The sequence below is a fragment of the Argiope bruennichi genome, chromosome 7 (genome assembly GCF_947563725.1).
Source record: "Argiope bruennichi chromosome 7, qqArgBrue1.1, whole genome shotgun sequence".
In the NCBI taxonomy this organism is placed as follows: Eukaryota; Metazoa; Arthropoda; class Arachnida; order Araneae; family Araneidae; genus Argiope; species Argiope bruennichi.
The window spans coordinates 135,286,069-135,299,275 of NC_079157.1; the positions used below are offsets into that span (position 1 = coordinate 135,286,069).

Sequence of the window (13,207 nt, forward strand, 5' to 3'; positions counted from 1 at the left end):
ATGAAATAAATCAAATTTAAATTGAATAAAAATTCGTTTTTGAAACTATTTCTGCAGACATTTTCGTATTTGTAAAATAGCATATGTTTTATCGTGTACTATAAATGAGAATTAAGAAAATAATATAAACACAACGAAACTGCATGCATCCATAAAATATATATTATGATTTTGCAGGAATTTCGTAAAAGAAAAAAGTCCCTGTTTTGAAACCTGACTCAGTCTTCTTTACTCTGTTATGAAGTTAGGATAACTGAGCGATATTCACAATTTTTTTAAAATCTCTATTGACACTCACGTTAAATAAAAAACATCGCAAATATTTTCAATTATCGCAGTTAATTAGCTTCGAAATGACCTCGAATTCAGTAAAAAATGGGAAAAAAATTGCAAAGGAATACAGAATACAATTTAAAGATAAAATAAAACTTATTATTCTGGAGCATATCGTAACATACAAGAATAGAAAAACTGTCCACAACTTGTAGGGCATTTCAAAATTCTTCTATGTATTCGAAGAATATTTGAGAATAATTATTCAGAAATGTAAAGAAAGATCTATTATTCTTTAGAAACATTAATTAGTAATAAACAACATTTAAAATGAAACATTGAATCAAGCCACCATCAAAAAGATTTGAACCATGGTTAATCACATCGAGTTCAATATTCAACTAAGACAAGATGGCTGGTGACTTATAAACAAATCTAGGAATCGTGAGCTTTCATTTGAAATTATATATATTAAGTGGTTGTAGTCAAGGAACTATTCTTTGGTTTTCCTCGTAATTTTAAATATTTTGAAACAATAGTATTTATTAAACTTAAAAGTTATCAGAATTAATGATACTTTAGCAAAAATATTTAATGGCATGGCATCTAAAATAAAACATCATTTTCATGGTTATCTGAATGGAGAAAAATATATTTAAATTAAAGTAATAATCTTATGACTTACGTTAAAGTTGAATTTCTTAAAACAAATTCTTTTCTTCGTAATTCCCTCAGAGCTTCAGAATATCTGAAAAATATTTTAGATGAATAAATGTGGATGGAAAACTACAGGCTGAATATGGCGTCGTTCCCTGGTTATGAAAATTCATTCAGCAAAAAAATATATTTAAACAAACAACTATTTTTTGTAAATTATTAATAATTTTATAGGCTGATTGTCAGTTAATTGCAACATAATTTTTATTGCTAGTGTAAAAGTGAAACTCTGCCACATATCTTTCGTTACGCAATAAATTTCTTAGCGCTATATACTTTTATCTATGGAACTACCTATGGATTCTCTAATTCTCACACTCGACTTGCATTTTTACCCCTTCCGACGCCATGAAAGGATGATTTATAAGAACAAATCCAATTTAAGTGATTATTGTCGTCACTTATTCCACCGAGAATCTCAATTTCAAATTCTTGTCTCAGGAACAATGTTTGAAAAGTCTGAAAAGTTTGTTCTGTATAGGCATACAATTCAGGTTTCCTTGAAACGTTTCTGTCCTAGATGCCTGACATGTTTCCCTTGGTGCAATACGAATTCATTTTGCAGAAATGCGCTAAAAAATAATAAACGAGATACAGAAATGTATTACTTCTTTTAACCTGCCACTTGTTGGAAAGTCATCAACAGAACCAGATTTTTAAACTTATTTAATCAATTTTTGATATTAGCTGTTTAAAATAGAGTTCACGACTCATTCCAGTTCTATAGAAATGGCTAATTTCTTTCATGAAACCATATCGTGCTTTATGTCTCACTAATGAAATTTCTTGAAGAATTAATTTTCGATTTAATGCTTTTTGCTCGGCATTTCTATGAAGAGACATTGCCTACAGATGGCGCTACTAATTTATCGTTTTGTTTCCTAATTAAGACCTTCATATAGCGGTACTAGTTCACTGCTTGGTTTCTTACTTTTAATTAATTAATTTCGCCTCTCAGAGAATCACTTATCGTTGGAATTTTAGAACTTTTTATGTTTTTAAATCACATTTGTGTAATACAACTTATATTTATTCTTTTAACCTTTTGTATACTTTATATCCGCATTTTTACGACTTTAACTGCATGTTATGACCTGTAAATGCCTCTAAAAGAAAATGTAAATATGTGGTAAATATTAAAATATATTTTAAAATCAAGCTACATTATATTCATTGGATTTTACCAAACATGCAACAGCTTTAAAAATATTGCAGTATTCTGTTTGTATGACGGATTTGAATGTTTGAGGTACTTAGTTGGTTTTGAAATGATACCGATTCCCTTTACAGTATTATAATCCTCGTCAAATAAGGCAAAAGAGAACAATAGTGTATTTCACATATAGTATATTAATAAGAGATATAATTACTGTTTTGAGACATAGGAAAAAACCTTATCTGTGATTGAAAGATTTGATGCTGTAGAATTAATATGTATTGAATTTTTAAATAATTTTGTTGTCATCCTGTAACTCATTTATTTTGCCAAAAATATGCTAATTGAAATCATGTATTGTTTTTACTAAAAAATTTAATGCAGAAAATGTTAAGAAAAATTGACTTTTAATACTATTTACATTATGAATCTGACAGCAAGGCATTTAATTATATATTAAATGTCTATTAAAGTTTTAAAATTTAAGTTTCATCAGATTTTAAAGATTTACCTTAAGCTGAAATTAATCAGAGATAAAATATTTCATGAAAAGATAGAAATAGAATACAATTATAGACATTCATAGTTGTTAGTTGTCGTTATCAATAATTTCTTTAAAGTTTTGCCAGAAAATATCTCTACATTTCTTGCATCCTTAAACTAAAAATAATAGTAAATATTCCTTAAAATTCACTAAATTGCATCAATTAGGTGCATCATTATAAATATACCCACATTAAATCTATCGAGTCAGAAAATTACAGCGTGAAGTTTGGCTTGCAATGATAAGGACTGTTATTGCTTTCGCCTGACCCTTGATAGAGTGGAGTTCGCTGAAGACACGGAACTATAATACTAAAACGTTTTTGAGACACTTTGTATACTAAAAAGATATTGAGAGGAAAAGCACGAAGGACATAAAAATTCACAAGGAAAAGCGATATAAATAGAAATAAAAATGCAAACAAAATATGATAAATGTAAAATTTATTTATTAATGGGAGATTTCTAGATTAACATTGTCTATTTCGTTCTTTGCATTTTAGAGGCATTTTTCTTCACTATTAATGAACTATAAAAATCCGGCATATTACAAGATATTAAATCAAAAAGAAAGTATCTAAACGCTCCATTGATATTATAAGTCACTAAAACATACATAATATTACATTATAACGAAATAATGTAGCAAAAAATGCTCCAATTTCTAATTACATTTTAAAATACATCTCCGCTTTTTTAAGAATTAACTTATTTCTTACATGTGTTTTGAAAATTTTTTCAAAATTCAGATGTATAAAAAGTTTTGATTTTCTTGGAGACAAAATTGTGTTGAATAAATATAAAAATAATTTTCTGTTTTAAGAGCCATAAAAAAAAACTAAAAATAATAAAAATGCTTACTTGGGTAACGATGGCTTATTTATAAAATCGTTTTGAGGTTTTTTATGTTTTAATTCAAGTTCCACGATTATTCTATTATGGCCTTTCTGGAGCTTGGCGTCGACATCATCCAAAATATCACTACTCGGATCCTAATAAAGCAATGTATATATTAAGAATATTCAAATGAAAAAAAAAATCAATTTTTCATTCAATAAATGAAATTGACAGAATATCTCTCTCTATCTATCTCCTCGTCATCTGACCGCGGTTCAAAATGACGAGGTCCGACCCAAAGTAACCCTAGTGTTGCTTTACAACGGGACGTTAATATAACTAAACTAAGATCCGAACTAGAAGAGACAGCATTCCTTCAATGCATTATAATGGAACAGGAGACAGTGGAAGCGAACAGTAATGGCACCCATTTATTGACATTCAGTAGATGAAAATTAAAAAAATAAACGCAAACAACAAATCTGGATTTATCTCTTTTATACCAATGAGAAGCCAACCACGTAAATACTATCCAGTTTGACTCGATGCCATTCGCATTCATGGAGCAAATGCAAGTAAAAAGAAGTTGCAAAAGAATTTTAAAAAGTTTTAGAATCACTAATGTATGCATATTCTGCAAATAAGACCGCTGGCCGGAATTAGTTTTTTCAAAAGAATATGAAACATCTCGGTACATTGAAAGTTTCGAACCATAAAAAGAGCATAGAAACAAAGATTTCAGAAAAACATCAGGAATAATTCAGTGTATTTTTTATTAATATAAAAAGGCCTTGAGAAACTAGCGCATTGTTGAAATATTTAATGATATTTAAAAGGAATTTATAGTGCAGGATATTATTTTACATATTTATTGATCATTATAAGGGAATATTATGTAAACAAAATTGAACTTATGCTACTTGCATGCCATCCAGTTTGTTGAAAGCACCAAAACTACTAACAAGATTTGTAAAGAATTTGAAAAATGACTATTGCCTAAAATTACTCTCCACCGATAGCTTCCGTATTTCCGAAACGGAAATTTTCAGATAAAACTTTTAATTCGAGTCATTCCACCTCAAACAGAAAAGATATATTTTTAAAGAATAAATTTGAAAATTTTTAATCAATTGGAAAACACTCATGAAATATTCCTCAGTCCAGAAAGTATAGTAATTAATTGATTCATTTACCTGCAGCATTTGCCTTAGTTCCCAAGGCTCTATATCTCGAGCCTTCTTTCCGATCTCCACCCTGCTAGACATGATCCTCAACCCTCTACTCTTGAACACCAACCCTGAATGTGATAAATTTCATACAGAACGATCAACATAAAAGCAAATACAAGAAGTGCACAACAGGTGCGAGCTCGACGGCAGTAAGCAAACAATTTTAGACAGAACACGTGTCCGGTTAAAATCCTTTTCACTACGAAACAATCGTCTGCTCCTAAATAGCAAATATCTGTGTTTAGTTTTACGTTTATTCCTTTCAGTAATTATAATAAAGCTAAGGTCCTATGTTTTGATTTTGTTATTTGCATTTTCAAATAAATATGCATTAAAAATTTATAAGGCATATTTTTTGCAACTTGAGCAATTTATTATTCAATGATAAAAGATTTTGAATAGATGATAATGGCAATTGCAAATATCACTGCATTCCCAGATTTTCAAAACTTTAAAGCTTAATATTAAAAGACCCCTTTAAATAAGCAATTTCAAAACAATCACATAGTTCTTATCTGGATATAAATGCCTTTTTGGCAATTTGAAAGTTTATGAAGGCAATTAAGATGCGATGTTATTTCCAAACACTTTTGTGAACAAACTAAAATTAAATCAACGCCAAGGAAGAGAGATACAAATTTAACTACGAGATTGATGAAACAGAACAATACTTAAAAGATGCAAATCAACGTTCCCATTTATTTTTTTGATTTAAAAAAAAATTAGATTCTATGTGTGTGTGTGTGGGGGGGGGGGGGTATCTATCAAACAATACGTTTCGTAGTCTTTCGATCGGAATAATGTTATTAAAAGAAGATCCCATCACCTTCATCTCTTTTTTTTTTTTTTTTTAAGAAAGAAAGTTTTGATTACTTATTCATTTGCAAGCCTGCTTGCTTTTATGAATGTATGAAGCTACACTGAGGAAGTGTTTTCTACTCACCAACAAATCCTCTCAAGTTTTAGTATTTTTCTACAATGGAGAACAAAGAGAATGAATTATTGATTACAATTTATGGAAGCAAAACACAAAATTTGTGTTCTTATAAAGCTTACCATGTAATGAAATGCAATGCAATTTTGCTTTTTAATTGGAATAAATATATAAAATTTTGTTTTTCAGATCAAATTTCTTTTAACATTGGAGATAATAATTTAGAAATCACTATATTAATATATTGTTATTCATAAGAACACAAAATTCTTTTCATAAATGCATAAAATTATAAATAATGGCGCTCATACCGATTTCGGGATTATTTTTATTTTAATCCATGGAAATTTCTATTCTAAGCTTTACAAGAGACTTAAATTTTTATGCTAATATATATATATATATATATATATATATATATATATATATATATATATATATATATATATATGTATGTATGTATGTAATGATATCTAGTTGAAACATGATTTCCTAATTTTATTTTCATTCAGCCCATCTTATTTTTCTTCCGAAACATTCTCTTGCATCCTGATTTAATTCTTACTTTTTGTTTTGTTTATTGAATTATAACACATTCGAAGTAAAACTGCCGATTCCATAACAACGAAGGGATAAAAATATTAAAATTCTTTTCAAAACACTCCTTTCCAAGTCTGCTCGTGTCCAAGAAATCCCTACCAAAATCTCATAGTAAAATCAATGAACAGAAAAATTTTGCTCTTATGTCGCGATGTAGATAGACGAATTTCTATCACATTTTCGATGTCCATAATACAACTCTCGTGGTAAAACAAATCAAAGTTAAAATTTCAAATATACGTATATATATTCTTATAATTAAATGAACGTAAATTGATATGTAGGAACCTGACCAAATGATAATTTTATCTTAACATTTTAGCTTTTGAAGTTGCAAAATAGTTACACACATATAAATATTCCAAAATTCGAAGTGAATACGGTACTGAAAATTAAATCGATCCCTCCCCCCCCCCCCTACCGATCAAGACAGAACATAAAAATTAATGCAACATCAGAAATTACCTTTTTACATGATATATACCTAGCCTTTGTTTTTATCGACTCTGAATCAATTAACGAATAAATGATCGAGGAAAATTCAGCTGGAAGTAATGGAAGACATTTTCCATTTTATCACTTCAGGTTATTTAGCATTTAGATGGTAATAAAAGAGAAAATGCAGAACTCCAAAGAGCGAATTCTACGCTATGAACGGATGACTCAAACCTCGTATTGAATATTAACTTCGAACCTCCATTACATCTAACTTTAAATTAAATTATCTAAATGCAGTTTTAATGGTCATTCAAACTGTCCATAAAGAGAAATTATTCAATTCTCCAAGTTTTTAATTAATTGAATTACCAGCTTATCGCAGAAAAATCCACATAAATACGGAAGCCTGGTTAGCAAACTGGATGTCAACTGAAAGACGAATCGGCTCCAACAGAAATTCAAGAATGTGTTACAATTTAAATTAAAGTTCTAAATTATTCCTTTTTTTCCCCACCTTCCAGTTTTACTTGGAACGTATATTAATTTCGCGCGATAAGGAAAAGTAATGCACACAATTTCGAATTTCTGCCGATTCTTAACATTCCAGCGGGAGCGCGTATAACAGAATTTATAATAAAGTATAATTTCATTTAACTTTTAACCTTAGGGCAGTAAGAAATCACAATTTCGACTATTCTTCCTGCCTTTAATTGAAGTTTAGAATTCGAGAATTTAAAAAAAAGTTTTATATTACATATACACACGACCCTTAAATCAAGTTCGTGCTCAAGTAGTGCAGTAATTTTTTAAAAATTTACTTACAATCAATTGCCATATTATTCTAAAAGATCTGCGATTACTGCCAAGTGATTTTATAGATGGTATATTTTGAACTATTTATAAAATGACCTTAAACAGATTAATTAAAAAGAAAAGCACAACCAAGCTTCGAATAAGTAAACGATGTACCAGCAAAGAGAAAAAGTGCAAACCTCCAAAAATGACTCGAATAAAAAAGTTTAGCTACGAGTTTTCCCAGAATTTTATGTTTTGAGCATTCGAAACGCATTTACTTGAATTGCAATAAATTGAATACTGAAATCCAATCTTGACCCTTTATCATATCTAAATGTTAATCGTTTTCTTATTCCCATAGCCGTTATTTTGCTAATGAGAATATTTGAAATTTATCAAACCCGAACTTTTTCTAAAAAAATTCTCCTTCTAATGATTTTTACTACAAGAGACCACATTCCGTTACTATACCGTCGGTCATTTAGGATATATGGAATATATTTGAAAATTCAAATATTTTCAGATTATTTTATTACATTGTTTCCGTCCTTTTTAATAAATTATTAAACTTAACCTTACTACAACCTACAGTTGATGATCAAACCAGTTAAATCTTACAAGTTTATGTGCCAAACGCTCCGCTCCTTTCTTGTTGGTATAGATGACGCCTAACTGAGAGAAAAAGTTACCATTTCATTTCTTAAGTCAAGAATCGAAAGATAAGTTGCTATAATATTATAATATATAACTTTAAACATCTTAATGAATATTATTTTTATTATTGATCACTGTTTTTAGCGAATCTTCTTTTATTTATGTCTCCCTTGCCACGAGCGAAGGAAGCGATTAGTTTTACCAATATTTTCGATGATATCGTAATTATTTTTTCAATTTAAAAAACTAGTTAAAATTTAAATCGCTGAATTAAAGAAACTGCCTCTAATTCACGGGATATTATATAATTGAATAGTAACTAATTAAAAGTTGAAATTTCATTTTTTCCCACTTGTTTGATGCTTGTCACGCATCTTATTCCTACCCAGTTCCAGTTATTCTAATAATTTAAAAGGCGACTGCTTTTAGCATACAGTTCCGGATTTTCTGATATTTACTGAGCAGGCTACAAGGTTGATAACGACTCGAAAATTCGTCAACATTCAAAAACATTATTTTTTCGACTGTCATTTAAAGTAATGTTGCCCGAAATGTAGAGATCTTTGTGCATTATTGCTTTTAAAACTTTACCGGGAATTTTCGCAAAATAACAAAATTAAAATCTGGAAACGATCCTATTCGAGATCAAGGAGTCATATTTCTCATTTTATGGGAGCAAACTTGACGACATACGCGTAAAGTTTCGGTCATCAAATATTAAAACAATACAGGGATGTGAATAAAGAATTCGTCGTACACCAGAGAACATGCTTTAAAAGGGATAAAGAACAATTAAACTCGCTTTACGATATTTAAATATAAATCTATTACTTAAATCCATTTTAAACGACCATTTAAACTAACAAAAAAAGGCCTGATTTTATCAGCGCGGGGAGCTCACATTATTTGTATGATTTTAATAAGACTAAGCATTTGGGCCTTTCATACTACTTCATTGCGACTTTGGAGAGCTCAATTAAAAAAATTTACAGAAAACAAATTACGTTTTTTTGAAAAAGAGAGATTTCAATGATTTGATTTGCAAGAGGAGAGTCTTATTTAAAACGACACGCCCAATTAAGCATTAATATCAAAGATGCATAACTCTAGTCGCTTTGGCGCAGATAAAATTTTGAATTTCCACGAGAGAGATTAAACGTCAACCGGTTTGTACTTTCAGAAGCATGTAAAAGTGCTAATTCAAAAATGCAACCTTTTAAATATATTTAATTTTTCTACGTTTTAATTTTAACTGCAATTTTGATTTCAAGCGTTTGGCAAGAAGGCGAATATAAAAAACAAATGCACCATTATTAAGAGTTTGGGGTTAGTTTTTTAGAGATGGTTTCTATAACATTTTTTCACTTAACATATGTAAATTACCAACATCAGCGCAAATGCCTGTCTAAGCTACCTTTACTGACGATAGTTTTTAGAATACAGTTATGATATCGATGATATGAAATAAGTTTGTTGATAGCGAATCAAAAACTGTACATATCATATTTCCATTTTCGTTCAAACTAGGAATTTTGTGAAATAAAAAAACTATCCGAAAGTACCTGGTATAAATATTAAATACAACAATGCTCAAATAGCGAAGTGAAAATATTAATCGCATTTCACTTCTGTTCTTCAGGGATAATAATTAGAATTTATACTGTTTAAATTCAATTATTATGTTTAAATAAAATCCCTCTACTCCAATCTCATTTAAATGACAATTTAAAATAAGAATATAAGGCTTGATTTTGATAATTATTTAAATTTTTCTAAACTTAAGATAAAACCTATATATATTATATATATACTCCCTATATAAGATGGCAAATTTGTCTTAAAAGTCAACAAACTAATTTCTTTAAATGGGAAGAAGATAATTCGCTTGAAACAGGAAGTAGAAACTACAACTACAAATTTAGAATAATACCAGATTTCCATAATTGAAGGAGCTTTAGCGCAAATAAAAGAACACAACACAGACCTACTGACCACACAGCAGTCGCATGCCAGCTCATAAAACGACGTCTGGATGCGAGCGATGCGGGTTTATGGGTGCCTTTTGGCGGCTGTCTATATCCCCTTTTCTTTTGTAGGAGAAAGATGAAGTTATATTTTTTTTTTCTTTCGTCACTTACTAAAAATAGATAATAGTTAAATTTAAATTACAAAATAATGTGGAAGCTCTTGCATGTTTTTACAAAAAGATATTCTTGCATATTGTGAAAGTCCAATGTCTATATCTGTGATAAGTCCTAATGATTTAAAGAATGAAGAAATCCAACACAAAAGATATTTCAACATAGTCTCATTCCGAAGAACAAGCAAAGGAAAAAGTCCAAGAAAGTGGAGAAGAAAGTGTGTTTAAGTCTTCTGAGAAAAAAAAAATGTCCATTGTTCATGGATCAGTAACAAATTCAGCAGATTGTCCTTTCAAATGTCAACAGGTGTCCTTGATTAATACACTATCAATTCAGTCACTTGTAAAAGGTCCTTCATTGAGAGGAGTTTCAGACCTGCACTCCTGTCCGGTATGACCAGCAAAAGTTTCTTCAGCCCAGCTGAATGTTCTTCACTCTCGCTGAATGGTAACTCCAATTGTATGGATAAAGGAAGAAAAATATTAATAACAATGCATATAAAAGGTATCAAAAATATATTAAAACGACAAATAATGGACTAAAAGACCGCATTAGATTATTTTGACATGCGAATCATCTGTGTTAACCAAAGTTAATAATTTCAACGTCTGAAATTAACACTTAACAAGAAGTGAAAGTCACAACACGATAAGGATTGGCCAAATACCAGCTCGCGATCTATCTATGTGCTATGCGAGTATGGTTTAGATTTTTGTTAATTACTTTCTTAAATATTTACCTCATAAAACAGGAATACGTCTCATGAACGAGAATTCTACAATGATATTTCAGTAGCAGGTGCTGTCGACAAGAAGCAAGCCATAAACAAACTAAACTTTCATATCATTAATAAATATAGAGACAGAAACCGCACAACGGATTTATCTGCCTTTGTGGGAAAATAAGCGTGTTCACCGACTGATACTTATTTAAATGGAGAAAGTTTATAATCAGTTTGAACCAGACTTCAAAAATTTAGAGAGTCGTACTTACATTTGGACTACCAGAAAAATTCAATGTTAATTACTTACACAACTTCTGTTTTAATTATAATTGATATCCTATGGCAAAGTTATTTTCCTGTGAAGTTTAATTCCTTTCACAACTACGATAAATGCTTTCAAATCAATAAGCCTAAATATAATTCATCATATAGCAATGCAATGGATACACAATTTTTAATCGCATTATTACGGTAAACCGACAGCTAGCGAGTTCATAGAATAAAGTAGATTTGTGAAAATTCTATCAGATCAAGTTGTTTGCTCATAGTGAATAAAATTATTTTAAATAGAAACAATCACCGAGTCCTTTCGGTTTCGAGTTACCACATACAGCACATAATTATTCTTCGGTGATAAGTACACAATAAAAAATATATTTAAAATTTTAAAAAATGAAATAAATATTTACGGAAGTTAAAATGATTTTCCCCAAAACGACAGAAGCCAATTATAGTACAAAAACCTTAGCGCAAGGCTTTCAAAAAATTAGCTAGAATTTTTATTTAATTCTTTCTCCAATTTTAATAATTTAAGAAACATTTAGCATATTTAATTATACTTTTATATATATTTAAATATGTTTATTTCCTCAACTGTAGAAATAAGATGCATTTCTTTCCTGTTCGCGTGCATTATAGTTGCTACAATTAATAAAAAAAAAAATATACAAAAGATGAATTGAACTTCGAACACTATCGAGCTACCACTATTCGAACTAGAAGAAGGAACCTTTAAATAGAAATTAATAAATAATATTCTTTCATTCCAAACATGAACTGTATTTTTTATAGAGAATACAATGCGATCTTTTAAAATATACAGCTTAATTTTTAACACAATCTATTTTTAAAAATCTTGAAAAATTGATTACTTTTAAAATTTTATATTGTATTTTCATCAATATTTGTGAGATAAAACTATAAAGGAGAGAAAATAAAAGATTTCCAAGCAGATTTTATGAATTTATTCATCGGCATTTATTTTATTAAACTGCGATTGAGATTCGAAGAAATATCTCCAACATTCAGATATTATAGATAAAAAAAATGCCCATTAAAATAGAATTCAAAATTTTGTTACACATTTTACAAACTAAATTTATTCAAAACACTTCAAAATAAGAGTGATATTTTCTATTTTACTTAACGTTAGATTGAATATTAAAGATATAGATATGTATTAATGATATAGATATGAAATGTGTATCTTCAATAGAATAAAAACTTTTCTTCTAAATATTTATGCCATAATACTTAATTTAAGCACTAGTCATAGCTCAGAAGGTAATAAAACCTATGCAAGAAATGCATTCCCCAGTTCGTTCCAACTTTTAATCCAATTTTATTGAATATTGTGGAAACATTTGACCTGTAATAACACTTGAATACAGCATCACATTCCTTACCACACTGTAACAATAAAAGTGCGAATTTATTATAATTCTTAAATGAAATTTGACAAATTAACCCTTTGCATTTGGAAAAGTAACTACATGCATAAATATATATCTAATGTTTACCTTTGCGAAAAATAAACACAATTGTTTTGATAGAATATCCACGAAAAATTAATTCTACATCATTTTACTACTCTTGAATATTCAAGCAATCAAAAGTGAAAAATATCTATAGCAGGTAAAAGTTTCCGTACGGAAGACAAAAATAAAAATAAATTAGCATTATTTCTAAACCTTGTTTTTTATCTTTGTAAATTACTTATATATGGTAAATATTAAGAGGGAGTTTCATAATAAATTTATATTTTTACAAAACGCAGCAAGTTTTTCTGTGTGCAAGTTTTAAGATAACTGATGAAGTAACATGGAAAAAAAGTTTCCGCACGCAATATAATAATTCTTCCTGACGTATTCTATAACTGGCTAGCAG

At 29.1% G+C, this 13,207-nt stretch overlaps 1 long non-coding RNA gene across 1 annotated transcript in view; it reads right to left on the minus strand.

Annotated features, from left to right (window-relative positions):
- Positions 1-10,241: 10,241 nt before the first annotated feature.
- LOC129976178 (uncharacterized) overlaps positions 10,242-13,207 on the minus strand; it is a 90,222-nt gene continuing 87,256 nt past the window's right edge. The window contains exon 3 of the long non-coding RNA XR_008785096.1: positions 10,242-10,768. This is a non-coding gene — a long non-coding RNA (uncharacterized LOC129976178). The remainder of the gene's footprint in view (positions 10,769-13,207) is intronic.